The sequence below is a fragment of the Daktulosphaira vitifoliae genome, unplaced genomic scaffold (assembly GCF_025091365.1).
Source record: "Daktulosphaira vitifoliae isolate Bord-2020 unplaced genomic scaffold, ASM2509136v1 Scaffold_4, whole genome shotgun sequence".
Taxonomy (NCBI): Eukaryota; Metazoa; Arthropoda; class Insecta; order Hemiptera; family Phylloxeridae; genus Daktulosphaira; species Daktulosphaira vitifoliae.
The window spans coordinates 8133481-8161152 of NW_026099575.1; the positions used below are offsets into that span (position 1 = coordinate 8133481).

General features: G+C 33.0%; 1 long non-coding RNA gene across 2 annotated transcripts in view; it reads right to left on the minus strand.

The window, feature by feature from the left end:
• Positions 1–18223: 18223 nt before the first annotated feature.
• The window catches only part of LOC126903669 (uncharacterized), a 35498-nt gene continuing 26049 nt past the window's right edge, over positions 18224–27672 (minus strand). For both annotated transcript variants that reach the window (XR_007703567.1, XR_007703568.1), the window contains exons 2-3: positions 19059–19291; positions 18224–18974 (exon numbers count right to left, since the gene is read on the minus strand). This is a non-coding gene — a long non-coding RNA (uncharacterized LOC126903669). The remainder of the gene's footprint in view (positions 18975–19058; positions 19292–27672) is intronic.

Below are 27672 nucleotides of genomic sequence, written 5' to 3' on the forward strand. Positions count from 1 at the left end.
ATCATAAGTCATTAAATAGAAACTTATTATAATTTGACATTATTTAAGTATTCGAGAGATCATTCACGTTTAAATAGTATCAGTATTAGGCTTTAACAGACATTTAAGTGACAGTTATTAACAAATTAGAAAGTTATTTTTAAAACTTTTAAATATTAATTTAAGTATTACTATGAGAAAAATTATAAAGATTTAATCAACAAAAGAAACCATCCAATTGATGTTTGATAATAACCATTGTCAACTGCGTCCAAAAATAACACATTCATTGTAAACAACAAAGACAAAATCAATCGGAAAAAAGACTTAGAGAGCTTAGTTCCACAAATTTTTTGAAAATTATATGTATTTACATATAGAAATACTTTTTAAGAAAGGCAACCATCAAATTAACCCCCAATATTTTAGTTTCGATGCTTTGCTAAAAAAGTATTGTTTTATTATATTTGTATTTTCTGTATCTGTCACCTTATGCGCTCAAGCCTTTTTCGGTTTATTAACAGAAAATATCCCAAAAAAAAAAAAAAAATTGTTGAAATGTGTAAATTATACTTTTTATCACAGTTTCAAACTGCTATAACTTATCACGGAGAAACAACTGGATAACTGAACTTTCTTGTTAAAAAAAACATTCAGACGACTTGTATTCAAAGAAAAATTGAATAACATGTTTATGTCATTTTTTTCTACAAACATGTTTTTTTTTTTTTGTTAAATATCTCAAATTAAGATAGAAAAATTATAATCATCGAGACGCTATCTTGCTATTGTAAGTATTAGTTAGCTTATTAGTCAAAAAATATTCTGAAGTTAAATAAATATAAAAAATAATTGTTCAATTTTATCAAGTGCGGTTCCACAGAATATTTACTACCAAAAGGATGCCATCTGGATTTTTCTGGTATCACATTAGGTCAGTACGTGCTTGAACACACGATATGCAAAAGATTTGCCTTATTTTCTTCAGTAAGAAGTTTTTTTTTATGAGAAAACGTATTGCAATAATGATTTTTTTATAATTTAATAATAAAAAAACATATCACTAAATTTCAATAGAATAAAATTTTAAATGATTTCCGTCTCTACGGATTTTACTGAATCTAATAGATAAAAATACAACAAGAGTGGTTGTATGATTAAAACAAAAAGGCATAAGGATCGAACAAAATAATGCATAATTTTTTTATCATTGAAACCTACTTTATGTACAGTGTATTTGCTTAGATTTAATTATATCTGACAACTTGTTAAAGCATTCATTTGTATTTACACGAGTACACTAGTATTTTTGAGGATATTTTTTAAAAGTCTGCCTGGAGCGCTGAAACATCAAAAACCATTCTAGTCTGGTATGTGTTTTAAGTGGTCACACAATCGTCAATTGTCGTGCGATTCGAATGAAATGCAAAAAACAACAGTGTCCTTAACTACACACGACAAAAGAGACTCGAGAGGAGACGTCGTGTCAAGAAAGTGTGTACGCAAAACGGCCGAGAGGTTTATGGCCGTTTGTGTATGCAGCCATAGACGGCCACCCGTGTAGGTAACGACTGCACCATGAGTCGAACAAATCGGTGAAGTGGCTATACGGACACCGCGCTCCGTCAGTCCGCGTTGTGTGCCGGTGCGGTCTGTGTTTACACGTATTATTATCGTTTCGTTTGAAACAATGTAACCATAAAGCAGAGCGTTGGGATTTTCGAGTGTCCATAAAAAAGGTTCTACTGAAGAGCGGTGTGCACACCTCGCGTGGGACAAATCGGTAAAACTGGAAGGATCGCATTACTCGAGTTGGACAGAATTCATCATTAACTCGGTCATCGATAAAAGTTTAATCGCATCGAACGTTCACTGGGGCGGGACAGTGTACAGAAATGTATTTTTATGTCCGGCTCGTTATTGCGGCAGACAACGTGTGGCTACTCCACGGAATCGTCCGTAATCACTTATTAATGACCAAACAAAAGCGGTGCTAGCAAAGCGCGACACGGTCTTCGTCAATTCTTTGCACCTGTTAAAAGCGCACACGTTTACGAGTATAATTTATCGTCAAATTGAGACGCCAACGGACTCGCCTGCAATACAATCAATTACGTAAGGGGAACCATTAATGGACAAAAACTGCATTTGCCCGTGCAAACCGTTTCTCGACAGATTGTTATCTGCCTTCATATTTACAACGGTCGTTCGGAATGACCCGAGTACTTAAACGCAGCGTAATGGCGCAACGGCTCCACTCTGGGAACCGTTGACCGAGTGATATAATATGAAAAGCATGTCCGAATTAATATTAATTTGTGTACATTGAACCGTCTAGTCCTCGGCGGAAGTTTAGTTTGGCCACAGAAAGGAGATTGTTTCATTAAAGCGACCAAACAGTCACAGCGATGATTTTTACATATTTTTTTATTTACCGGGGGTTGTGAAGTCGTAAAAGCCATTAACTATCAATTCCATAATTTGTACAATACGGCGCCCGTCGATTTACGGTCATCATTTTTGTCATTTGACAAAACCGCCGCGGCCGCGTATGGCCAATATTGCTCGTTTAATTTAATCCCTTTCAACCGATCCGGCGGCACTCGAATCGGTTACAATCTCTTTGTTCTTTCTCTCTCGCGCCGCCTGTGCTACCGTATACGCATAACACGATCTATACCATACACGTACATAATATTTTAGTGGCTCCTTTTTTTATACGCTCTCTCACTCTCTCTCCTGCTCTCGTTCGCCTAGTGTAACCTCCGTCCCAACCCAACCCGCCGCCGCAAACAGCGCCGTCATCCCGCAGCGACATACTCGAAGCACACACACACACAATAGGGGTTGCGCCCGTCAATAAATAACAGGCCCTCTTATAAGATAAGTGACTTTCGTCCTGCGCCCACCTCTGCCCCCGTCCCGGCGTTTCGTGGTCGCAGTTTTAAAATTAAAGTAATTTTTTTTAAACGGCAATATAACGTCCCTCCGGCGTTATACGACTACAGTCGGGCGGAGGATCTAGGGATTTCCTTGTACGACGTACGCCGCCGAGGTTATATTATAACCTCACCGCACCCCCCACGACAGTAAATTTTTATGCCAAACTATCTTTCTCTCTAGGGTTCTCTTTTTATCCAACATTATGTGCATTTATATTTTACATGCATGTGGGAGAACACAGAAAGAAAATGAAAACACAAATGGTAAGTATAAACGACGATACAACTGCTGCACGTCGTGCCATATTAAATTACATCAATAAATATATACAATAAGATATAAAATGTTTAAGAAAAAACTGTGTGTATACAGTTGAAATTAGTTTTGATTGAATTCAATGCAAGTGACGTAAGAATAATAATACTTTGGATGATATTATTTTAATTAATTAATCAAAGAAGAGTATACGATATAATATTGCGACGAATAAAAAAAAAAGCAACATTTTGCTAAACAAACGCAAGATCTACTCGCTCGGGAGCAAAGTTCTTGTTCAGGTCCGGCGTTCAAAACGTGTGATTGGATAAAGAATAATATATTTGTTTCACCCTACACTACAAAATTTGCTTCTAATTATTTAACACTTGGTATTTTTTATCATAACTACCATGATCTGTGCATTTAAATATATTTTAATAAATAATTAAGCAGTTTTCTTGTTTTATTAGGGTTACTTCATTATAATTCATCACCATGAATAACATGGAGATTTTCCTTTTTTTTTTATTTTTACACAGTAAATCACTACACAATTAGTGTCATCATTCAATTTGTATCATTTGTGTCGAGTACTCCATAAACAATTTAGTGACGAATGTCAAGTTCTTTTATCTGAATAACACTATAATGATGAACCGTTCCAAGAGGTCTAATTGATCCAGACACATTTACTGCCTCCTATAAGTTCTTAGTAAGTATACCACATATACCAGGTATAAGTGATAGTTAAGGAAAGACTGAGCAATTTATTAATTTTTTTATGTTTTATTTTTATAACTTTTTTATTTCAAAAAAAAAATCTGGTACAATTATTTAGATTATGCATATTATTTTTATTTTATTATTTATTTTACATGGTTTATTACAAATAGGTAAACCACAATGAGACGATTTTTTTTATCAAACTAGATCATATGAGTTATTAAATAAAACAATTTATGGTTAAATGTTCAGTATCTCTTTCAGAATTATAATATATTATTAGTTATACGCTACCGTTTGCTCAATCTAAGTTATTTTCATTTGAACAATTTTTGTCTCGACATAGATCATTCTTCCATATCAATAATATATGAATTTAATTTAAAAAATATAAACTATTATAAATATTAAGTTTATTGGAGAAAATAATTATATCGAAAATTATAATTATTCAATAATTGTTTCTAGAATTTAGGGTTAACTTAAATAAAAACTTATTATTATTTTATTACTAGATAGGGAATGGTCTTAAAAACACTTTGACAGTTAACCAGTATTGTAATATTACTTTTTGAGTTTTTATAATTTTTAGTTATTAGCGAGCAAAGTAACGTGAAATAATTCTAATTTGTGCGCTTTATAGTAAAAATAGTAACGTCGCTATATACACACTATCCCGTCACTCATTTTTTAGAATTGTTAATGTCTCAACAATTTATAATGATTAAATTGGTACAAATTTTATTTAAACTGTTTTCTACATTTAATAGTAAAAAAATTTTTAACTTTCAGCAATTACCCCTAAAATCTACCCTTATGAATAATTATTTTTGACAATTACCTTGATATATATAATAGCTTAAAAAATTTGAATTTGAATTTATACATTTTTATGAAAACATTATTATTTAAAGAAAAAATTGGGGTTATTATAATTAATAACTTAACTACTTTACAAAAAGTACGAAATAAAAAATTTTACTTATCAAATTAGGAAACGAAAAAAAGATGATTATGAGAATAACATAAAGGGATCAAATAGTTGTAATTTTAAGGATAAGCTAATAAATAAAATTAATCTAAATATTTAAATGATGTAACATAAAAATAAAATTAAAGTAAAGACAAGAGATTATTTTAGGACATATAAGAATCACGCAAATGTAAGAAAATAACGCTATTTCAGATTATTTTTTTATTTGGCTTCCCTTTTATTTGCAGATGCGTTTTTTCATACCTTTTGATTTTGGTCTATGTTTATCTTGATTAATTTTGTAAAAAAATATAAATTAAGATCACCCAATTAACTTAAGAACCTTCTCATGTTTTTTCATGTATATCTTTAACATTTATGTCTAAACTTTAATAATTGTTCAGATTAGACATAAAAGATCATAATTTTTATCTAGTATTATTTATTTTCGAAATAAATACATAATATCAAAATTTGCTATTAACAACATTACCTAGAAATGATTTTGAAAATTATGTAGAACCTAAAACTATTCTTTTACTAATAAAAAAAACTCTTCTTTGATGTTTATAAAATTAATATTTAAAAACAATGTGGTGTGGTAGAGTGGATCATTCGGAGGCAACCTTTGCGCTGATATTGAGATACGCTGTTTGTTGTTGGCTTTCGGATGGATTAACCACACAGAAGCCTTAGCAATAACACACCTAGTACTCTTACAGGCTCCCTCAGCCATAATGAAATTGACTCAGGTCGACAGCCGGTGTAAATATTTACCAAATTTAGAGCCGACACCAAATAGACGGGATAGAAACTAAGGAAATGATGAATAATTAAAAACTATAAAAGTTTTATCCAATAATTTATGAATTAAAAAAATAACAATATTTTTTCATATATATTTTAAGAGAAAAATATAAATGGTCAGCTATTTATAGAGAATAAAATAATACATTTAAATCATCGATGGCTTCAGCTAAATACGATTTGTATAAAAAAATAAATTATGAATGTTAGTTAGTTTTGTAAAATTGAACATGGTTAGGGGCCCATCATCGATTTTTTTTAATTCACGTTTCAATACTTTGTGATGCACATATTCACCTGCCAGATAAGTTATTATTATACAAATATAAGTGCATATTATACGCAGTTTAGTACTAAAATCAATTAGATTTTTGCATCTTCTGAATTATTTCTAACTTTAAAGATAACCGGTTATTATACTAGACCCTTCAATTGAAATTAAGTTTTTTATTATACGTTAGTACTTTGAATACAAAACTTAAATAGAGTTTTAATCTGTTTATTTCTTGTGAAAAATTATACATTGAAAAAATATTAATAAAAATGTGTCACTTAAACAACTTTTTTCACCTTCGTTTTATATTAGTAATATTGATATAATTCGTTTTAATTTTTATGCTGTTTCTTCTACAGTTGTACATTTCATAATTCATTAATTTATTATAAAACACTTTAATTTACGTTACCTAAGTAATTTTATCGATTCGAATGTTTTTCCAAATAACTAAACTCGTGAATATTTTTTAATAATAAAACTGGAAAATTTACTTAAATGAATATCAGTTAGTTCTTCTATTAAATTAATAACTTGAAATCTATGTAAGATTTTATAATAAATTGCAAAAAAATAATTAAATATTAAGTAACATGATGATGACTTAAGACAAAAACTGTAGTAGTTACATTTTATTAATATTGAAATTTATATTTATTTTATAATAAATTTTAATTTATATATAATTGATTATTAATTTATTTAAGTATCAATTAAACTAATTTAATATATAAATTTATAAAAAAAATAGACTAGTTAAATAAAATAGGAAGTTCAAGTAACTATTAAGACACTGTAAATCAAACTAAGCCATGTAATGATTTAATATTGTGTAACTATAATATAAACCTTGTGCACAATGAACCAACAGGTCTGAGTGCATGGGCATTATGTCAACCTCACTAAAAAAAAAAATTATAAATATTATTTTATTAATAAAATTATTTTTTCCGTATTCTTCCTCACTCTATTGAAATTCCCCTTGATTTAAAAATATTTTATGTAAATTAAGTTTTACAAAATATTTACCATTTCAATATTCACTTATGTCATCAATTCATTAAAAAACTATTTCCCATTAATTTCATACCAATTTCTGAGGTTAACAGTTTTATTCCAATTAAGATTTCAAAAATTCTTTGATCCAGTTGTAATACAACATTATACTCAATTATTAGTTTCTTAGGGCGTATTATTTTCTAAAGAGTTTTTAGTATTGACTTATCAAAAGTTATAAAAACATCAATATTATTTGCAAATCTAAAAAATAATATTGTTAAGTATTCAAACCATTCAAGTCGTATATTAATGATTTAAATCAAAATATTTTTTTAATTTTTATTCCATTATTTTGATTTCCATACAATGTATACTCGCGGAGTTAAGTTTATGAGTAATTTGCGCATACATAATACCTCCAAGTATAAAAATGAAAATAAATTTAAAAAAAATCCGTTTAGATCTCTTGTACCTCAATGAAACCTCAAATCCGTGTGCCAGGTTACCGTCCTCTCCGCATCTGGTCCTAATTAATATACAATGAAAGACAGATTAATTCATTACTTAAATGAAATCGTGTACAATAAAATATTTACTAAAGTAAACATTCAAAGTACAATTTGAAGCAACTATAGCACATGTACGTATAAAATGAGACGAATAATTGTTTGCATTTTAAAACAATCATTTTTTTTTTTTTTCATTATTTAATTTACTTTTACATTTACAGGTTCGGCAGTCGTGAGTAATTACACAATACGTTTATATTATCGGTAGCACTTGGACATTGAATTTTTATGACCGGTTTTTCGCTGGCATTATTATCGGCGTAACACGGTGACTTTTTTTCACTAGTCAGCCGCGCAGGATGTCGTGTCGGATGCAAATGAACTCGGAAAAAATGTCGGTTAAGTGGGCAGTGCGCTGGAGGTGTAGAGTGTGTGTAAGAGAGCTTGTATGTGTGTGTGAATGATGGTGTTGGTTGGCTACCGGTGTTCGTATGATAATAATAATAATAATGGTTATAATAATACGACGAGATAATATTAAGTAGTGCCTATACCAAGAAGCGAGCAAAAGAGAGAGAGAATGCGAAAGATTGATGATAGTCATCGGTACACGACCACTCCTGCCGTGTGTCTTGAGATATTATTCTTTACGTTTCTGTGTGCTGCTCGTTTAGCAGCGGAATGCACAGGAGTCGACGGCGTTATTTTCAATAATCTGGAGTCTGACTTCTGACCGGTTGTTGTATGCGACCGGTGAGGATAACAGCTTTTGTATACCGACCTCCTACGCAATAATACCAGACTGAAAGCTTAAAGGTTTCCAAACGGCTCTCGAGTTACTTTTTGTAATGAGCATTTTCGAACAAATCTAACGCAATCACTTATTTACTTGTTTTCGTTAGAAGAAACTGCATAATATAATTTTAACATTTTCTAATACGAACGCCGAATAAAAACATAATTTAAATATATGTAAACCAGATAACGAGTAAATAAATACTAATTAAAAATGATAATATTTGCTAATTAATGGCTTAATAGTCAGTGGGTCAGATTGTAATATTTTTATTTTTTCAAACTCCATGTAACGATAAATAATACTTAATTTATACATTAATAATTTATAATACCAATAATTGATATTCTTAAATCTGGTGTCATTAATGAATTCATCTTCATATTTATACGCTCTGATTTTGAGTGACAGTAGTAAGGATTGCGAGTTAAGAAACTGAAGTCGCATCAGATAAATTCTGTACAGCTTAATGTTTATCTATTATTAACAAAAGTTACCATTATCATCATACGTTTCTTTTAACCGACCATTGGACAAGTAAACGAGTCCACATAGTAATAACTAATCGTAATGTTACTTACAGAGCTCCAACTATCCATGTAGGTAATCACATAAAACCGTTTACTAACGTTATAATAAATCTCCGTTATGTGCTTTCCAATCAGTCTCCAGCTGTTCTTTTTATTAATATTTGTTTCCATAACGATGGCTCGTTTCCAGAGTGGCTTTCTAAGTACAAAAAAACTGGCGCGCTGCTTAATGATTATTTGTAACTTCTGGGTCAAATATGACTCTATGTTTCGTTCACATCTTCCACGAGTGTTAATAGTTTAATAGTGTCATCTAACTACGGAACAGAGATTCAATTATTTTCTTGTGATATAATATCAATTTTTGCATGACGTTTTTAAATATTTGAGATTATTTTTATTTTGGCCGCTAACATTCCCACGGCATAAAATTACTATAATGGACATTACATTAGGTGAAGATAGATAAAAACTTCCTATTCCCATATTATTTCAACAACTTACGTCACAAATATTATGTTAACAGAGACAAAAGTGTCAGACTAACACATACTTCTTAGTCTTACTTAAAAATTTATGTTGATGTTTTTAATTTTAGTGCATCAATTAAACTTGTATCATTGTAAAGGAAGTGAACTTCCTCTGATTGCGCTGCATCACATGGCGTATATATCATTTTTACTGTACTACTATGTTCTACGTCGATTACCAGCTATAAAAACAAAACTTAATTGTCTGTTTGGTTTTTATTTTATTTTTAATGGCTATTCAAGGTTTATTTTGTTTTATTAAGGGTCCATAAAAAACTACAGTGTGACGAGGTCTGTGGAACTCAACGATATTATAAAAAAAAATTAATTTAACTACTTAATACTGGTTCAAATATCACAATGGTAGCTAATATATATTTTACAAAATATATTTAGTAACTGAGCTAAACCGATTGTAAGTTTTTATTATTATAATATTTTTTTCACTAGCCGTCGTCTCAGAGGGTGGTCGGAAAAGACGAGGTAGATGAACGGGGGAGAACAAATGAGAGAAACAAATCAAACGAATAAAATGGGAAAAAACTGAACAAGACAACTCGTATATCGCTTGGGTTAAGAAAAAAAAAGTAATGGACTGTCATAGGTTAACAGTTGTTGTACATTATATCATACCTTATGGGGATACTGGTATAGTTTGTATGTGTGTGTGCGAGTGCTGGATGTAGACTTGTGAGAGCTGATCGTATGTGTGTATACGCGGAGGAAAAAACGAAGAATAAATACCTCTCATCTATCGTCTTGTGTTGGAACAAGATTACGGTAGCTGCCAGACGATATCGAACGCAATTACTTATATTTCTATATGCGCAGCGTACGCCGATCTTACAGCCAAATGTTATTAAAGAGACTTTAACGATAGTAATAAACATGTGCTGTAATAAATACCCTCTCGGCGTGCGACGAATCAAATCAAATCCAGCGCCCTCCATAGCATACCCTTTTCTTCGAAAAAATGTTTACAATTTTTATACTTAAAAATGTGACATACAATCCGCATAATATTATAACAGAATACCAATGCGTACGATAAATTTATTGCTCTACAACAGCATTACTACTATTAACACTAATCTATACTGAGCATCGCGTCGTAAAGAAAGACTCGAGATTCCGTTAGCAAATAGAACAACAACTCATAAATCAATATTACAATGATGACCAGAGCAAATAATGCGGTGGGACTCTAAAGATCAAAATGGAATATAGGACAACTTGTATGGATTCCCTTATCAAGTTATCACGCAGTGGTTTGTACATAAAATTGGTACCAACCGTCGTCGGTCATAAATTTGATTAATATCTTGTCACTTGGTCACAAGCCTACAATATACGCATAACACTGACACGGTATAAAATGTATATTATTAATCGGTATACGGATACTCATTTCAATATACAAGCTCATTTGCGTGAAAACCTGTCCTTTGCCAAACCCTCAGATGGCGAGGATCGGACAGACAACTTTTTTAACGAGACAGGATTATATTCCTAAGGTCGACAATAATATTTACACGCAGTAAATATAATAAGAAGCCATCTATAATTTTCATTAGTATACAATGTGGAACAGATCTCTGTAGAACTAACAACTCAAATGACTTTTGATACAATTAACATGTCGTTGAAATTTATTTTTTTTAATAATTTATGCATTATTATACTACATTAAAATCATATTTTTGACCATTTGTTTTTAATAATAAATGTTAAAATATATATTTTTAATTTTTTTTGTACATTTCAAAATAGCCAGTTTTAAGCACTTTTATTTAAAAAAATTATTAATGGTTCGACAACAATTTTAGGACGAGTAATTATTAAGCTAATATTAAGTTATAATTATTACACTAATGTGTATTTATAACACATACTCCCCGCGTTACACACTCACTCTGTGTGTTAAAATTCTTATGACTCAATTATTACTCATTACAAGTTTTGAAAAGTATAAATTTAAAAATAAATGGGATTTTAACGTAGTTTAAGAGTGCGTAAATTTTTTAAAAAAATTTACAACGAAATGTTGATTGTATCGATTGTCATTCAGATTTGTTCCACTCCGTATAACTGAAACTGTATTAAGTTACACTAAATCCGAAGATTATTTTAGATCTTATCAACGGATAGATCGGTTAACGTCAAGTAGTATTCTCAGCGGATTGTTATTTTCACGTTTAACCGATGACTGTAAATAAAAAGTAGAATTACTCATTGGGACTTTCGTATTAAATCAGCTTAATGTGGACGGTCACAAGATGTCCTAACGAATAGCTAATTTCTCGATGAGATTAAAATGAGACGATTCTTAGCGAACGATATCAGTCGTTAAAACTTCTAATATTAATGAGTGTAGTAAATATTTATGTAGGAAAACTTGAATAACTTAAGACTATTATGAACTCAACAAATGATTTACTACAACTTAAAAATCAATATGATTAGTTGTCATATTATAAATTAAAAAAATTGTAATCAAACATATTTTAAATAACAACAAAGGGTTGATTAAAATTAGGCGATATGAAGACAGATTTATCGCATTGGGTACGCTAATACAACTAATAAAAAAAATGAGTATTATTCAACAGTTCAATTGATAATCAGTACTAAACAATTTATTTTCTCAGGAAAAAAATCTTTCGAATCTCAGCAGTGTACTCGAATTGAATTTCGTATTAAATTCATAAGTCATATATTTTAATATATAAAATACATCTGATGTATTAACTACTGCCAAGACGCGTTCTACAATTATGAAACGTTTAGACAAGACGATGAAAACTAGCCGAGTAATTTCTGAATACGATTTATATAAAAGAACACGGAATTATTGCGTAACGGTCGAACAGGTTATCTTGTGGTGGTGATGCGTTCAGTTTGTACACTCCACTAACTAATACACACACGTAATTCTTTGTTTTTGTCCCGTTCGTGTATTTTTTTTTTTTCTTTATTTTTTATGAACATAGATAAACTATTGGGTTTAATAACCGAAACGGTCGAAAGTGTCGTCTTAAACGTCGGTGCTATCAATTAAACGAAATGATTGGTGACGCGGTTCCAGTTTCCTGTGTGTACACATACGCTGCCATAAGAACGACGACTACGGTACGGCAGAAACCCATCTATGTGTAATGTCATATCGAGGAGGGGAGATGCGTCCAGGTCAAGAATTTTAACGATACCTTTTTTTTTTTTATATATATACATTCACTAGTGTACAGAAGAGAGACTGGTGCAGGATACTTGTTGAATTTAACTCGTTTATTTCGACTTGGAAATACAACCAATAAACATAACTCAATCACCGACAGCTGGAAGCGTCGCGCGTTATAGCCGAGCCAAATGGAAGAATAGGTTTTCCTTAGAAGTCATAGATACACTATAAACAAACGTGTGTTAACGGAACACTTTGGGGAGATGAAAAAAAAAAATACAAGGCGGCGATTGCACATTACAATAAACAGCTCAATGACTCGATGCAGTCGGTTTTGTTCAGACGCTATAAAGCAAAACTCCTAGATGAGTACTGATAGATGCGAGTATTTTGTACGGTGCTTCGAGCAATTATAACTGAATAAATAAGCGGCTTATAGTGATATTATTTTTTTTAAAAACCGCCCGCAATTCCGATTATGATGATTTATGTGGTTATTATTTGCTGCCAAGGAACGATTTGAACAAACAGTAAATGAAATTCAAAAATTACTCGAATCAATACTCGCGTACAGTCTCCCGACGAAAAATAAACATTTAAATATTACATTCGAAAATCAATAAAATTATCAAACTTCAACTTTGACCGTGAAAAATTGCACGTATTCTTCGTGGTTATTTTGTAGAGTCCCAGTAATTTAAAGCTACCTGAGCTCGTTACAACAGCAACCGCTAAACGACGCGCAGTACAGCGCTCGGTCCTCGGGTACTAAGTATAAGCTATTGTTTTAAACTTGTCACCCACCTGACTAACCGTGAACGCATAAGTACGTTTATACGCACAAGGAGTGTGTTCCAACGCTGACAAAACGCGCCGAGGTCACCGCGTTAGTATTCAAAAACGGTTGTCAAAGGATAAAAAAATATATAACAAATTGACTATTGTGATATACTCGCGCGCTCATGAAAATATGATTTATTCGGCCCGGAGGTTCGCAGATTATGTTCACCGATTTCTTTTACGACTCCGCAGGCAATCAGCACGTGTCTCGTGTGCTTCGTACAAAATCATTATTGACACTCCCGCTGGAATCGCAAGCGCCGTATAAAAAAATAAATCATAAAAAAAAAGCACAAACTGTTGAGTAATGTGCGTTTTAGTAGGTATAATAGTATGCGCTATTGTTGTTTATTTTTTTATTATTTCTTTATTTTACTTACCATCTCATCTAGTGTGTTAAGAATGCGGATCATTACTTTACACGGTGTAACATTTGTCTTTCAATTAAAAAAATGGAATTGCTATGTTATACTTGTCTCCTCTTGGCCAAGCGGTCGTCGTTATATCTGCTTTTGACCGTTTCCAATTAGGAATTCAGTTCACGTTAAACTAGAAACCGAACCGAATATTGTATTTTCATTTGTTTTAACTTTTTTTTCTCTCTTCTCGATAAACGTTTACGCTGCGTTCGAAATAATTACGTTAAAATTTTTTGGTTATTTTTGCATAACATCAAAAAACATGAAAATTAAAAATCATTTTATTTGTAAAATATATGTCTCTATGTTATATATTTTACTACATAAATATTTTTTCTTGGTCTAGTAAGGCTTCAAGTTTTATATATTATTAAATTCATTATCTCAGTCGTGAATTTTAATGAATTAATTCGCTAAATTTGAAATACATTTTAGTAAAATTTTTAATAAATAATATTTCCAACAATTTTTATTAAGCTATATAAAATGGACTTGATTTCAAATTATATTAGTTTAGGATTTTTTTTCTAAAAATTTTACATAAGTTTACAAACTATAATTGAAATCCTTACTTTTTACATATATTAACGCCAGCAAGTAGATAATAATTTATATTGATTTTATCTTTATATTATGTTAACAATTATAAATTAATTTTATTAAAGCCTTAACTTAAAGTCATGAATAATTCACAAAAAAAATTGTTAAAAGAAGCAATAAATATTATTAATTATAATTAATAATATTTATTGCTTCTTTTACACATATATAATTATATATTAAATAATTTCAGGAACTAAACGTTTTTATTTATTAAAAAATGCAATGTACTAGTGCATAGTTATTTGTTAACAGTAGAATACGTTATTGCATATGTTAAGTATATTCTAATTTTTTCTAACTTGTGAATTAATTATATATAAGAGACATATTCACTGAGGACATTCGAATCTCTACACTCAGTCTTAATGTAGTACTGTAAGGTTTTAAGTTCGCATAGTAATGTCGTATACGCGTTTGTGTATTTGTCGGTCTTTCATTGATTACTAAAATTTTTAAATATACCTAGCAAAAAAATGTAGTAGTATCTTATAATTTCAATTATAGCCAAAACATTTTAATTTTAAAATAATCTCAGAAAAATATACCAATTCCAAGCCTAATGACATACTAAACGTGCTAGAGGTCTTAGATAATTTTAGATAAAAAATATAAAGATCATATATTCGGTACATACTTTGAGATTTTAAACAAAGGTAAGAATTTAAAATCGACATTTCTAAAATTTATAAATGTCGATAAAGTATATTTAATATACTTTAAGTTTACTTGTTTTCATTGAATTGATAAATTTAGTCTTTTCATAGTTAATAGTTACTAAAATATTGCTAAGTGACTTGTTTGAGAAGTATACTCAAAATGAACAAATACAAGAACATGGAAATAGAAGTTGTGATGCTGAAGTCAATGGCATTCTACGTTACTCGTCGTTTCCCAAATACCCAGCGATGAAACTTTTTTCAATGTATTACAGCAATTACCTCGAACCAGTTTATCACTTATATAGTCCTATGGGGTTCCTTGTCTAGAAAAATGGAAGTCGATAAAAAAAACGGACAAATACGCTACGATAGCTAACCATAAAGCTCTAAGGCTAATAGTACAAAAGACAAATGGGTCGGTGGTCATCCCGGAAGGGCCAACAAGTATACATATATAATATAACCACCACGCCCGATCATTGAAACTTTGTACCGGAAGCACTGCTTTTCTAATTCCTTCCTGACCTTTTCTTCTATATCAACAAAAAAGACCACATGAGACCTTTTCTTTTGAAATTATTCTGTTCGACAAAACCCAAAAATATCAGTAAACAAGAACAATAAAAACAAATTCAGGGAACACAAAATTAGAAAAATTGTATTCATCATGTGTTATTTTAGGTTAATAAAAATGTTCACATTTATCTTTAAAACAAAATAGTTTTCACGAGAAATATCGGGTGGAAACTTACAATAAATAAAAAAATACCAACAAAGTCGCCTTGAGAAATAATAACAAATATTACATATTTACAGCCAATATAAATTGTTCTTTAGTTAACTACCGATAGTCATAAAAACGTTGGAGTTGTTCCATTTGTATTTTAAATATCATGCGTAGTGATTTAACGAAAAATATTCTCGAGAGAACTTTTTAAGCAACACGAATATTCTTTTGCAGATAATTACGGTAGAATATATTCTTAAGAAAATCTAAAAATGAAACTTAATAATATCTTTACGAATATTTAATTAAACTTGAAAATTATTTGGATGAATAAATATTTATCAAAATTTCATGAAAGAAAAATAATTTAAAAAAAAATAACTTGGTCGATAGTCACATAACAACAAAAATATAAAAAGTTTTCTATAAATTATGAGCCAAAAAATGATTCTATGGTATCTTAATATTTTCTGTATTTCAGTAGCTTCTCAATGATTTTACCATTTCTATGAATTTTCTTTGTTTTGTATTTGTACGACTTCTTTATGTTATTTTTGTTATTCATTGACTAAAAAAATTAACTCTTTCAAAAAAAATTGTTCATCTCATCGAAAAATTACCAACCAAGATTTCTATATAATTACCATAACTTGGACTCAATTTGGCTACTATAAATACATTTTACGAAATTTTAAATGTGATTTCTTTTTTTATATTGACTCTCATTTAAAATTAAAAAATGTTATTAACACGTTTTGATTTGTCGACTTACCATAATTGTCCGTCCTAATTTACTATCACTCAAAAATTACGACCAAAAAGACGGACACGACTGCTAAGTAAGACACAACAAGTCGTCATTACTTAGCACCAGCCTGGTCATACAGACCATTATTGTGCTTTAAATTATTATTAATCTACTTTGGTAAAGTTTAAATATTAAAATTTAATAATATATTAATGTTGTGGAAATTATTTTTGGATACATCCACTATCGTCTTTAAAAAACATTGTATAAACTAATTGAAGTAAAACTGTAATAGTAACCGCATTATAAAAAAATAAACTCATTTATTGATCACCCAAAGAGATGTTGCGGTTTTATGTCAATAAGCCAAACCACATCGAAAAGAACCGAAATTTTTTTACGAACTGTATTTATCATTTAGGCAACCGACGCTTCTCAATGAAACAGCAACAAAGAAGTACAATAACTACGTTGGCGTGCAATATTTTATTATCATTATGATCTAAGGTGGCGGCTAGGGTTCATTTACGGCGGTAGTAGTTTTCTGAGAGTATTAGTGAGGTGAAAAAAAAACACAACAATGTAATAAAACAAACGTATTGTTGACCCCAATTGACCGCATCGCGTGGACCACGAATATGCGAATACACACACACACACACTGACTGCCTTCTCCATTCATCTGTGGCATACGTGTTGATTACTTGTATGCATTGGCATTACACAGCAGCAATAATACCTAGTCGGTAAAAAACAAATAATTATGATAATCCTTTATTCTTAATTTCCCAGTTTTTCAGCAACTGCATTCAAATTATTACAATTCTCAATATCGGTTTTCATGAGTAGTGTTTTATTTAAATTTTTTAACTGAAGGTTACACTCAATGGTATTTATCCTGTGCATTGCACGGTCGTTATGAAACTCGGACGATTTTCTCATACATGTATAAATAATATTTAATCAAAAATGGTAACATTTCCGTGAACGCGCTAAGCTCACTGTGCCTATACGATACGTTACAATACAGATGTGTATTGTAGTGCATAAATTAAAATTCGACGTAATAAAAACACTACACTCAAGTTAAAGGTGAGATTTTATTTACACAAATTAACACTGCATACATTACATTATGTTTATGAATACAATGTGTGGAAGCTATGTTCAGATTCTCATAAAATAAAATAAAAAAAAAAAAACAAAGATGTTTGCTGCGTGTAAATCGCACGTTGAATTATTAATATTTTCATATTGAATACTTTGGGATGCAATATTTTTAGCAAAATGAAATTTTACGTCTTCGATATTTATTTTTTACATTTTTGATTTGACAATGAATAGTGAATCATTTGCTCAGACATATTTAAGATTGATAGTAAATAAATAAAAATGCCAACTATTTCAAGCTGTTTAGCTATATGCGGTGTCTTAATAAATTAATTCAATATCAATTTAACATTGTAAAATGTAATAAAGCTTTACTGTAACAATTTATTTCTCATTAGTAAAATAGTTTTAAATGTTTCATTTCGAATATGATTTTACAAAAAAAAAGACCTAAATATAAGTTTTTGATAAATAAATTATTTTTATTTTGACAATTGTATGTCTTTAAAATACTATGGACCACCAAAGTTCTTTAATATATTCCCAATTGGTGTCATTTTGTCGCTTTATTTAAAATAGCGCTAAATTAAGCTATCCATACACAATAAGAACAAACAATAAGTGGTTTAATTTAGATTGGTGGTATATTTGAAGGCCTAAAAATAATAAAATATTACACAAAATACATTTTTAACTATAACATAAGTAACTAAAAAAATACATTTTAGAGCTTGATTGATTATGTTCAAATTGCTTAATCCACTTTGATCGCTAGACGTTTTGATCGTTTATTTAATGCATCTAACAGATAACTCGTCTCACGATACCTGTTGAAAGTCCTTATTGCATATTTTATTCAAAGACACACGCACTTGTCAGCCTGTGAAAGTCACCGATTTGTATAATTATATAAATGAAATGCGTTTAGGTTTGTACGAGCGCACCCGGTTAATTTACAGTACTCCTATGGCAGTAAATTAATGACATTTTAGTGCTAGGGATAGTGGCGTCTGGCGAATTCAATTTACATACACTAGCTGTTTACGTTAATAAACATATACACACTTGTTTTGCAGAGAAACAAATTTACATTTTTTAAAAGATAACACCGGCGATTATTTACACGATACTCCGTTTTAATAATGTGGGGAGAGATATACAGGTTGAAGATGTACGGTTATGAATAATGCGTTCGTATTCTAATTAACGAAGTTTCGAAACTAGTCGGTCGAGGGTACCGCAAGAGAACCGCGTGGCCCTTGCGGATCGCGCCAAATTCGCATATTAAAATGTGTCTTCGAGCCCGACAGTTACAACGGACACTCCGCAAAGGAAACGGATTCTGCAAACGACAAGGACACAATAGACGCTGAAAAAAAAAAACGTTAGAATTTGCATAATATTACTCATACGGTAGGATTGAATTGTATAAAAAAAACGGTTTTTTTTTTACCCTGTGTCTTCTTCTTTTTCTTCGTCATCCAGAACAAATATCGGATCAATAGGAATAACAAAGATTATGAAAATTAACGGCCAAGTCCGGGATGTGTATCTTTTTGCCCCTCTGAGTGCATTTGAATACGTATGGATCTCGTTTTTCATCTCCTTCGTTTCCTCTCCTCCCTCTTTAAACTCTGACACAAACAGCGGAGCCGCTATATATTATCGTGGCCGTGTTATTGTTACCTGGGAAAAAAAATCGTCTGTTAAAGGGTTGCGCGAGACGTAGGAAGGCCCCTTTGCATAAAATTTGAATGGCAACTTAGTGTAGTTTTATTACTATTATTATACATATTTTAAAGCGTTAGTTTGCATATACACACGCACATAAACGCCGTCGGGTACCGAGGGGGGCAGATCTACCTGTTATTGCTGCGGCGGCCGCCGCGTACCGCCCCACACCGCGCCGTCTGCATACCATGAGAAAAAAAGGGTTCATTTGAATTTTACTTTCCGGAGGATGAGACCGAAGGGCTTTGGATTTCGTAAAAGGGGGGCGATTGTGTGTGTGTTATTTAAAATAGGTGTCTTCTACACCATCGGTATGTGTATAAGCGCACACATATGTACGACAACAAAAAAATGATATATCATCTGCATATGACGACGTACCCTTTTTTGCATACACGTCCTAAGATCACGTACAACCCTTTTTATAATATCGATACGGTATTGAATATTACAGATAGTAAAATGTGCGCTTGTGATATGCAGATCGATAAGTTCCCACGACACGCTGATAGGCCCAACGCAACCGGTGCAGATCATATTTGCATTCATCCAGCCGTTTTCGCTTAACAACGGATAACTGCGTCTTTAATCACTGGCGTTTCCGGACCAATTGGTGGAACCGGTAAAAAACGGTAAAAAAAAATATTGCCAAACGGTTTTTTGCGACAAACGCAAAAACGGTATGTTTTATTTTTTTGTGGCGATTCGTTTTAATTGAGATCTAAAACGACTGGGACCCGAAAATAAGAAGTCACAAAGTGTACGCAGTCCTCAAACAATCGGCTTGGACCCCCCAACGTGAAAATTCCTCCCCGGGGTAAGGCGCGCCGGCGGTTCATCCCGTCGGTTATCGTCGTTCGGATCTCTCGATTTGTGTTGTTATTAATACACACGACAACGAGCATTGTTTTTATTTCGTCTAAGCGCATTACTAAGAAGTCTCGGAGGAGTACGTGCAACGTCATATTTCATTAATACCCCAGAAAAGACAATCGCCGCAACGGCTAAATGCCGTTTGTTCCGAAACAATGTACCAAAACGCGTCAACCCACAGTAATTATGTGATCATTGTTTCCGTACGAACACAACTCGACCACATTTCAGATTTATAAAATAATAATAATAACAATAAAACGTTATAAAGCCAACGTTTATTCGTATTTAACACCTAGAGCTAGACAACAACACGCGATGGTCCTATAAATATGATATTTGGAAGAGCACGTGCTAGGGTCTTCGTCGTTTAGATTAAATTATTTAAATTTCCAGTTGCCATGCAGATTGCACCGCGTCTGAATTTAATTATCAGACGTATTGCATCGCTCCAATCTACTGACCTATATTTGAAATTATTTATGAGAACGTCCCCCTCCCCGAGGTGCCCATTGTCGAGACGACCGGGTGATGTTATCGTCTTCCATTTGATTTTAATTAAGAACGGACTTATCCAAAACTGTGTACCATAAACAACAACGGCGTTCAGAGTTTTGAATCGGTCACCGAACGAGCTTAGTAGAACACATACGAGATTTTTTCAGTTTTCTGTGCAATTCGACTGTAAGCACACATGAGACACGTGTACTTGTACATAGAATTGTGTCGCTCCGCTCGTCTTCCGATTACTGGCGGACGTTGGGGAGGGGTGGCTTTTGTACATAGAATTCCACTCCACCCAGACTCCTGTCGTATTATTGCCAACCGTTTTTCGCTTCGTACGACCGGCGAACAAAAGCTCACGTCACGTCTGCCGAGCGCACACAGTTTTTACAGGCGCGCCGAGCACGATTTCGGCTTTAGCGCGTTACAGGACTTATACACCACGAGCTACTGGAGAGGTTCGCCCGCCCGCCCGTGAGCCACCAGTATTTTTGTAACCTCATCACGTGCCCACGTCAGCCCTCCGGTTTTCTCGTACTTTGCACTTTCTCCTTCTTAATCCCGAACCACCGCCGTACCGCCCGCATCACCCAACCCTATACCACGTCCGTAATCACGAATCCCTTTCTCCGCAGTACCGAGGACCCTACACGTATATACATACACCTCTGGCCGTCGCTAGATTTTACCTCTACACATTCCGAGTACCGGTGGTGGATCAACCGTATCTCGATAACCCCATGTGAATGGATACGATAGGCGAGCTTAATGGAACAACCGCCGGTTTTGGATGCGGCCACCGTATAAGGTTTCGTGGAAGAAAAATCAACCGTTTCGTCACTGATCCATCCATAGCTGCGCCCCGTTAAGGTGTCGTTCCGCATCCCATAACGATGATAGATAGAGAAATAATGATCCCGTGTCATCATCGTGTCTGGATTCGTAACGGTAGGCGTGACCGGGTCGCCGACCATATCATTTCGATTCCATTTCGCTATTCGTTTTGAGTGAATCTCCAGTACACTAGTTATCGTTAAATGCCAAGACATGATATCATTTTAATACGCGCCCGGAGTCAAGTTCACGAACGTGACAAACTAATCACTACACCAACCGTACAATTTCCCCAATCCTGTATGCGATTGCGCGTAAAAAAATGCAACAATACAACTCGGAACGCGTTCCTCCCGTGACACGTTCGAATATAAACAGACCAAAATTTAAGAAAAAAATTTAAAATATTCTATATAATTAAGAACAAATGTCATTCGGGTACACGGATGTAAAAAATGTTCAATGAAAAAAACAGGACGTTATGGGTGTTGCAGTCTTTCAAAAATAATTCCGTCACTTTAAGTCAAAATGGACAAAAAAAAATCGATATTTATTAAAGAACAGAGAAGCTAATTTTTTAATGCATTATGCTTAGATGTGCAAATGTCGGGGTTAAATGTCATAAACTAAAATTATAATTGGAAAACCTTTATTTTCAAAAACAATATTTTTAACAAGTACAATATTTTCAATCGTGTAATTATAAAATACGTATAATAAAAAGTTATTAAATTACATAAGATGTTTATTTACAAGAATGTCTGTTGGGAAGGTCATTTTAAATATGTATTTATGTTATTGAATATAGAGTTAATTATATTTTAGCATTTGATTTACTAAATCAACATTTTTATAATTGTATTTTGTTTGATGGATTAATAATTAAATTGATTATTTATAAGTAATTCAATCTATCGATTTTATGCTGAACTCAACATGTTTATGCAAAATGAATGTAAACTAAGTTTCATAACGACTTAGAATACCTCAATAGTAATATTACAAATTTACTACCCTTTAAACAAGGATTTAAAAAAATTCGTTTCTTTCAAGGGATGAATATTATTCTTAAAACATAACCAACGTTATGTACTGTGCATGAGACATAACGTGTTACCTTATGTCTCATGTACAGGTATCGAAATTCCATTCAATTGCTTTGAGAGCTGGTTTTTCCATCATCTCTCTCTCTCTCGAGCAATATTTTTGGTTTTACCATCAATTCACAGATGAAAAAATAAAATAAAATTGGATTATACATTTTTAAGAGCAAGTTAAGATGAGTAAATATTTAGCATAGACATGTATTTTCTCATATCGAAATAAATTTTTAAACATTTTGAACAATTTCTATGTTTTTATTTTAAGAACGTATTGCACCGATTTTTGAAAGGTATAAAAACTAAATTCCGTCGATTCGAGCAATATCAGTTTGCCATTTGTCAATAAAAAATAAACTTCATCAATGTGTTATAATGTCACTATTAATGATAATGCCAGTCGAATTTTAGTTTGGCTCGTTATAATTAATTGAAATTTTTAATAACTAAACCGAAGATACCATTTTTTCGACCTACATCGTAGGTGTATTTAAAACAACGATATTTTTAAACGCTTTTAAAAACGCAACAGAATTGAACGTTTTTAATAACAATTTGTGCAGCCGCGTTGCGACATTAGCCGAAAACACACAATGCCAATTGATTGTCACAATGCCCATGTATTCTGCCGCGCTTTTAATTTTACCGCTAGACCGAAGACCCTCCTCGGGCGGAGCGAGTGCGGGTACGTTTTTTTTCTTTTTACGAGTGCGTGAGTGTGTACAAAATAAAAAACTACAATGAAACTCGGCCGTGTACGGCACGAATAGTAATTGAAATCACACGACGTTTGTGACTAATCAAAACCGTAATACTTTTACGGTACGCTCCGGCTAATAGGTGAAAAACGGTTATCGGCATGCGCGGCCGACCGGTCGTTCGGACCGAGTGCTCGACAACCGTGAAATACACATTTTCAACGGATGAAAACCAGAAAGGAAGTACAGGCGCGTATTTACATTTTCGCTTAATTAGAAATCTTCCGACCCGATACGTGGTTGACATTTTGTGGATTTCAGATGTATATTTTTTCCGAAGCACGGCGTTTGCGTCGAACGTCAACAGAAAAAAAAAACGGATCCAATCATTAACGAATGTGGTCGAAACGATAACTGGTTGTACGCTAGAAAATGTATAATTAGTAGATAAATAACTTCTTAAGTCCCGATAGCCAACGATGTCAGGTCTGCCCAAGGTGCGTTATTTGGCTACAGATATCCGAAACTGGTCTTTGGCGCCTCGCTTCGCAAGGCGTTATTAAATTGGTTTAATTGGTTAGAAACGCCACCGCACAGAGTTTTGATTTCGACTTTTATGGTTATTATAGAGATATTTGATGCGCATAAAAATATAACGAATTTATTAAAAAACGAAAATAACACTTTGATTTCTCGCGGTTTTTTGTAACGTAAAGAGACTGCCACCGGTACGATAAATAGAACGCCGGGCAAAACACAATCTAAACCAGTTGTGATTGAGTAGTTTATCGAGCACGTTGGGCGACGGCTCACTCATAACTTTTTCTGAGGACGAAAATAATATCGTAAAAAACTATAATTACTATTTATTGTACGTTTTAATTACCACGCACTAGACGAAAAACCGCTTATTATTATCACGTTACTGTGTGTGTGTGTGTGATGTATAATTATTTTACTAGTCAGTGTTACAGATAGTTTAGTTTCTAATTAAAACCCAAGTGACTTGTCAATAAAATCGCTGGACCGTCGAAATGTAGGTTATAAAAAAATTCAAATTACGACACATTTAACGTGGTTGTTATTTTATTTTTTATTTGTGCACTCATAAGAGCGTTTCAAGGAGATCCTGTGAATATCCCCCGCCATTGTCTGGCAGCTCTACCGATTTTTCTACTATCGTTCCCTCGGCGTCGGCGAAAACGACGCCACAAAAAAATTCCGCAACTCTATCAAAACAGCTTGGCATCGACTTAAGGATGCGCCAACGTTTCCCCTCCCGCACACCAATCGTATAAAAGCCCTCACTACGAAATATGTTTTACAATAACATGAGAATTATTATACAAAATCGTACCCACATAATGAAATGTATAATTCACACCTTTTTTTAAACAATAAAAAAAACATTACTCATAAAAGACTGCACTTATGAGTGTAAATTAATGCAGACAATAAAAATTTAAGAAATTTTTTTCCAATTAAACTAAAGGCAATTAGAATTTAGAAATGCTATCGCCACTTCTTGAATTTCTTGACTTATTCAATGTAGGAACTTAAAGGATGTTTCGCGTAGTAATCATATGATTTATAAACAAACAAAACGATATTTTTTAAATATTTAAGCGTATGAATATTTCCTGACCATTAGTTAACGATTTAAATATTTATATAGTAGTGCTAAGGTGACAACACCAGTGATTGGACACCATTAAACTTTTTACTAAGAAAATATCTAATTTGATTATAATGAGTCAATGATAGTAGTTTTTATAACAGAGGAAATATGTAAATTTAGTCGCACCTTAATATCATCACTATTTTTGATTTATTATCAGTAGCTGCTCACTCACTAGAAAATTACAATTTTCAATATAAAATTATTAATTTTAAATTGTTGTATTAGTTAATTATAAATATTTTTACATTATTACAATAGACCATTTTTTTAGAGCACAAGTGTTTTTGCCTTTATTCAATATAAATGAATAATAAACACTAAAATATGAAAAACCGTCGGTGAATTCAGCCTAAATATATTGAGTAAGGTTTAGACGGCCTGTGAATGTATCATCGGTACACAGTTGCACGTTTAAGAAAATGAAAGCGACCTTCTATTCAGTAAACTAACATTATTTAAAAACTAGTTGTCAATTTAAATATTTCTACCATATTTTTATAATATTAATGATATTGAGTAAGGTTTAAACGGACAAAATATATCATTCAACTGATATGCGTTAATACGAATAGTATTAATTAGCGTATTACTATACATGAATAGCCATCTTATTTAAATATTTGGATAATAGATACTTATTGAATATTCATCATCAATATTTAAAAAATATGAAGTAAGTTTGCATTTGTGTACAAGTATTTAATCGATATAATTATTCGGCCTCGGTAGGCGAACATGAGCGAACAAATTTTATGAATTCGAACCATATGAGTATTTTGTCGATTCGGTCAGACTAATTGGCGATACTTTTATAAGCTGCTAAACGTTCTACAAATTTGGTGAAAACTTCAAGACTATGCACTGGCAAGTAAGTAAGCCCTTGTCGGTATCTCAGCGTATCATCGACACTCGTTATAGAACGCGAGAATCGGATTCGGGTCACAGACCACAATACATTTGCTGTGTGCGTACCAACATGATTGGCCGGGGGGAGACCGGTGCCAACGGATTCACACAGGAGATCCACTGCCGGCGTTTCGCAAGTGACCGTGTCAAGACACGGCTTGTTGGTATCGCGCAACACGCACGCAAACCGCGGTTGCATAAAAACTAAAAAATAATAAATACATAAAATAAAAATGTTATCAACACCAAGCGCACGCCTTTCAACGCTCAAGGTCATCGCAATGGCGCCGTTGCCAACACACATGTACCCGATCGCGCAACGCTCCTCGTCTTCTCTGCGTTAGATCGTTTTGGCACCGAGCCATGCACTTTGTTTTTTTTTTTTTTTTTTACCTTCTTTCGAGCTTATCTTCCACCGGCACCGATAGTCGTACAAACGTTCACCAATCCTCGACGATGGCATTCGAACAAAAAAAAATGTCCTATTAATAATCATAATAGTACAAATAAATAACGACACGGCCGGATGTTTCTCTGACGCCATCGTCGCTGTACATATAAACACTATCGGTTTACCGTTATCATATTTTGCAAGTGCACAATGCGCACTGATTAAATGCATTGGTTTTCCGCGCGATCAAACAAAGGTCTCGCAAAACGCAAACTGGTCGTCGATCGGCTTTCAGCAAAACATCATTAGAAACGTCGCTATTATGCGCACACAGCAGCGACGGTCATTTCCCATTCACGACAATCGATCCTGCCAACAACGGAACAAATCACTCGGAGAAACCGCCTCGGATTCATTCATGACCGATTCATTCTTAAGAGCCCGGGTTTCCTCCCTCGTTCTCCTCTCGGCTCCGCCATCCCCTCGCCCGCGCAAGAAGCACCGTCGGCCTAACGAATACCCGCGGACACGAGCGCATCATTCACCTGATTGTGGTTTGCCATTAAACTTCGATTTATTTGCGCACAATATCCTAAGGCGTAGCGCGCGCCTCTAAATACATCAATGCCATCCGACCGGTCAGTCGGTAAGTAATCTCCGATAGCGCAATATCCGTAACAGTCTTTTCTCAAGGGGATACAAAACAATACGTTTTTTAAACGCATTATTTAAATAAATAAAACGTTTTTTCTACTGTTTAACGATAAAAAAACCGAGTTATTTTTAATTGAACCGACGAATACATTTATGCGAATCAAACACGGCCACGTAGTAATTCGATACCCCCATCCTCTCCATAATTAAGGATATGCGGTTGATGTAACAAAGTTACCGAGTGAAATGATAAAAACAAAAAAGGGAGTGTTTTTTTTTTTACTTTTAAGTTTATTTTTTATCGAAAAACGAGAACATGACAAGACGATAGGAAACGTTTCAATTGTAGTCGTTTGAAAAGTGCTTCACACTTTTGATGTGCTTCGTTCGAACGATATCTCAGGGCGACATCAATCGACTAGTCCCCCCCCCTCCGCCACCGGCGTTTCCATCTCAACGATCATACTCAATAACAGGATTTCTGACAGAGAACGGCGACCGACTACTGGCGATTGCAATCTACGGCCGAATCCGTTTATAAATATGCCCTGTACATTTTACACGAGTGTGCGTGTACTTGCAACTGCCCTGTTCGAATGGATGTGTTCACCAGCTCATCAAGGTTAACAAGCGCATGCGGAAACGTTGTTTATTTCAAGCTCACGATAGATTTATAGGGTCAGCAGCGTTACAGT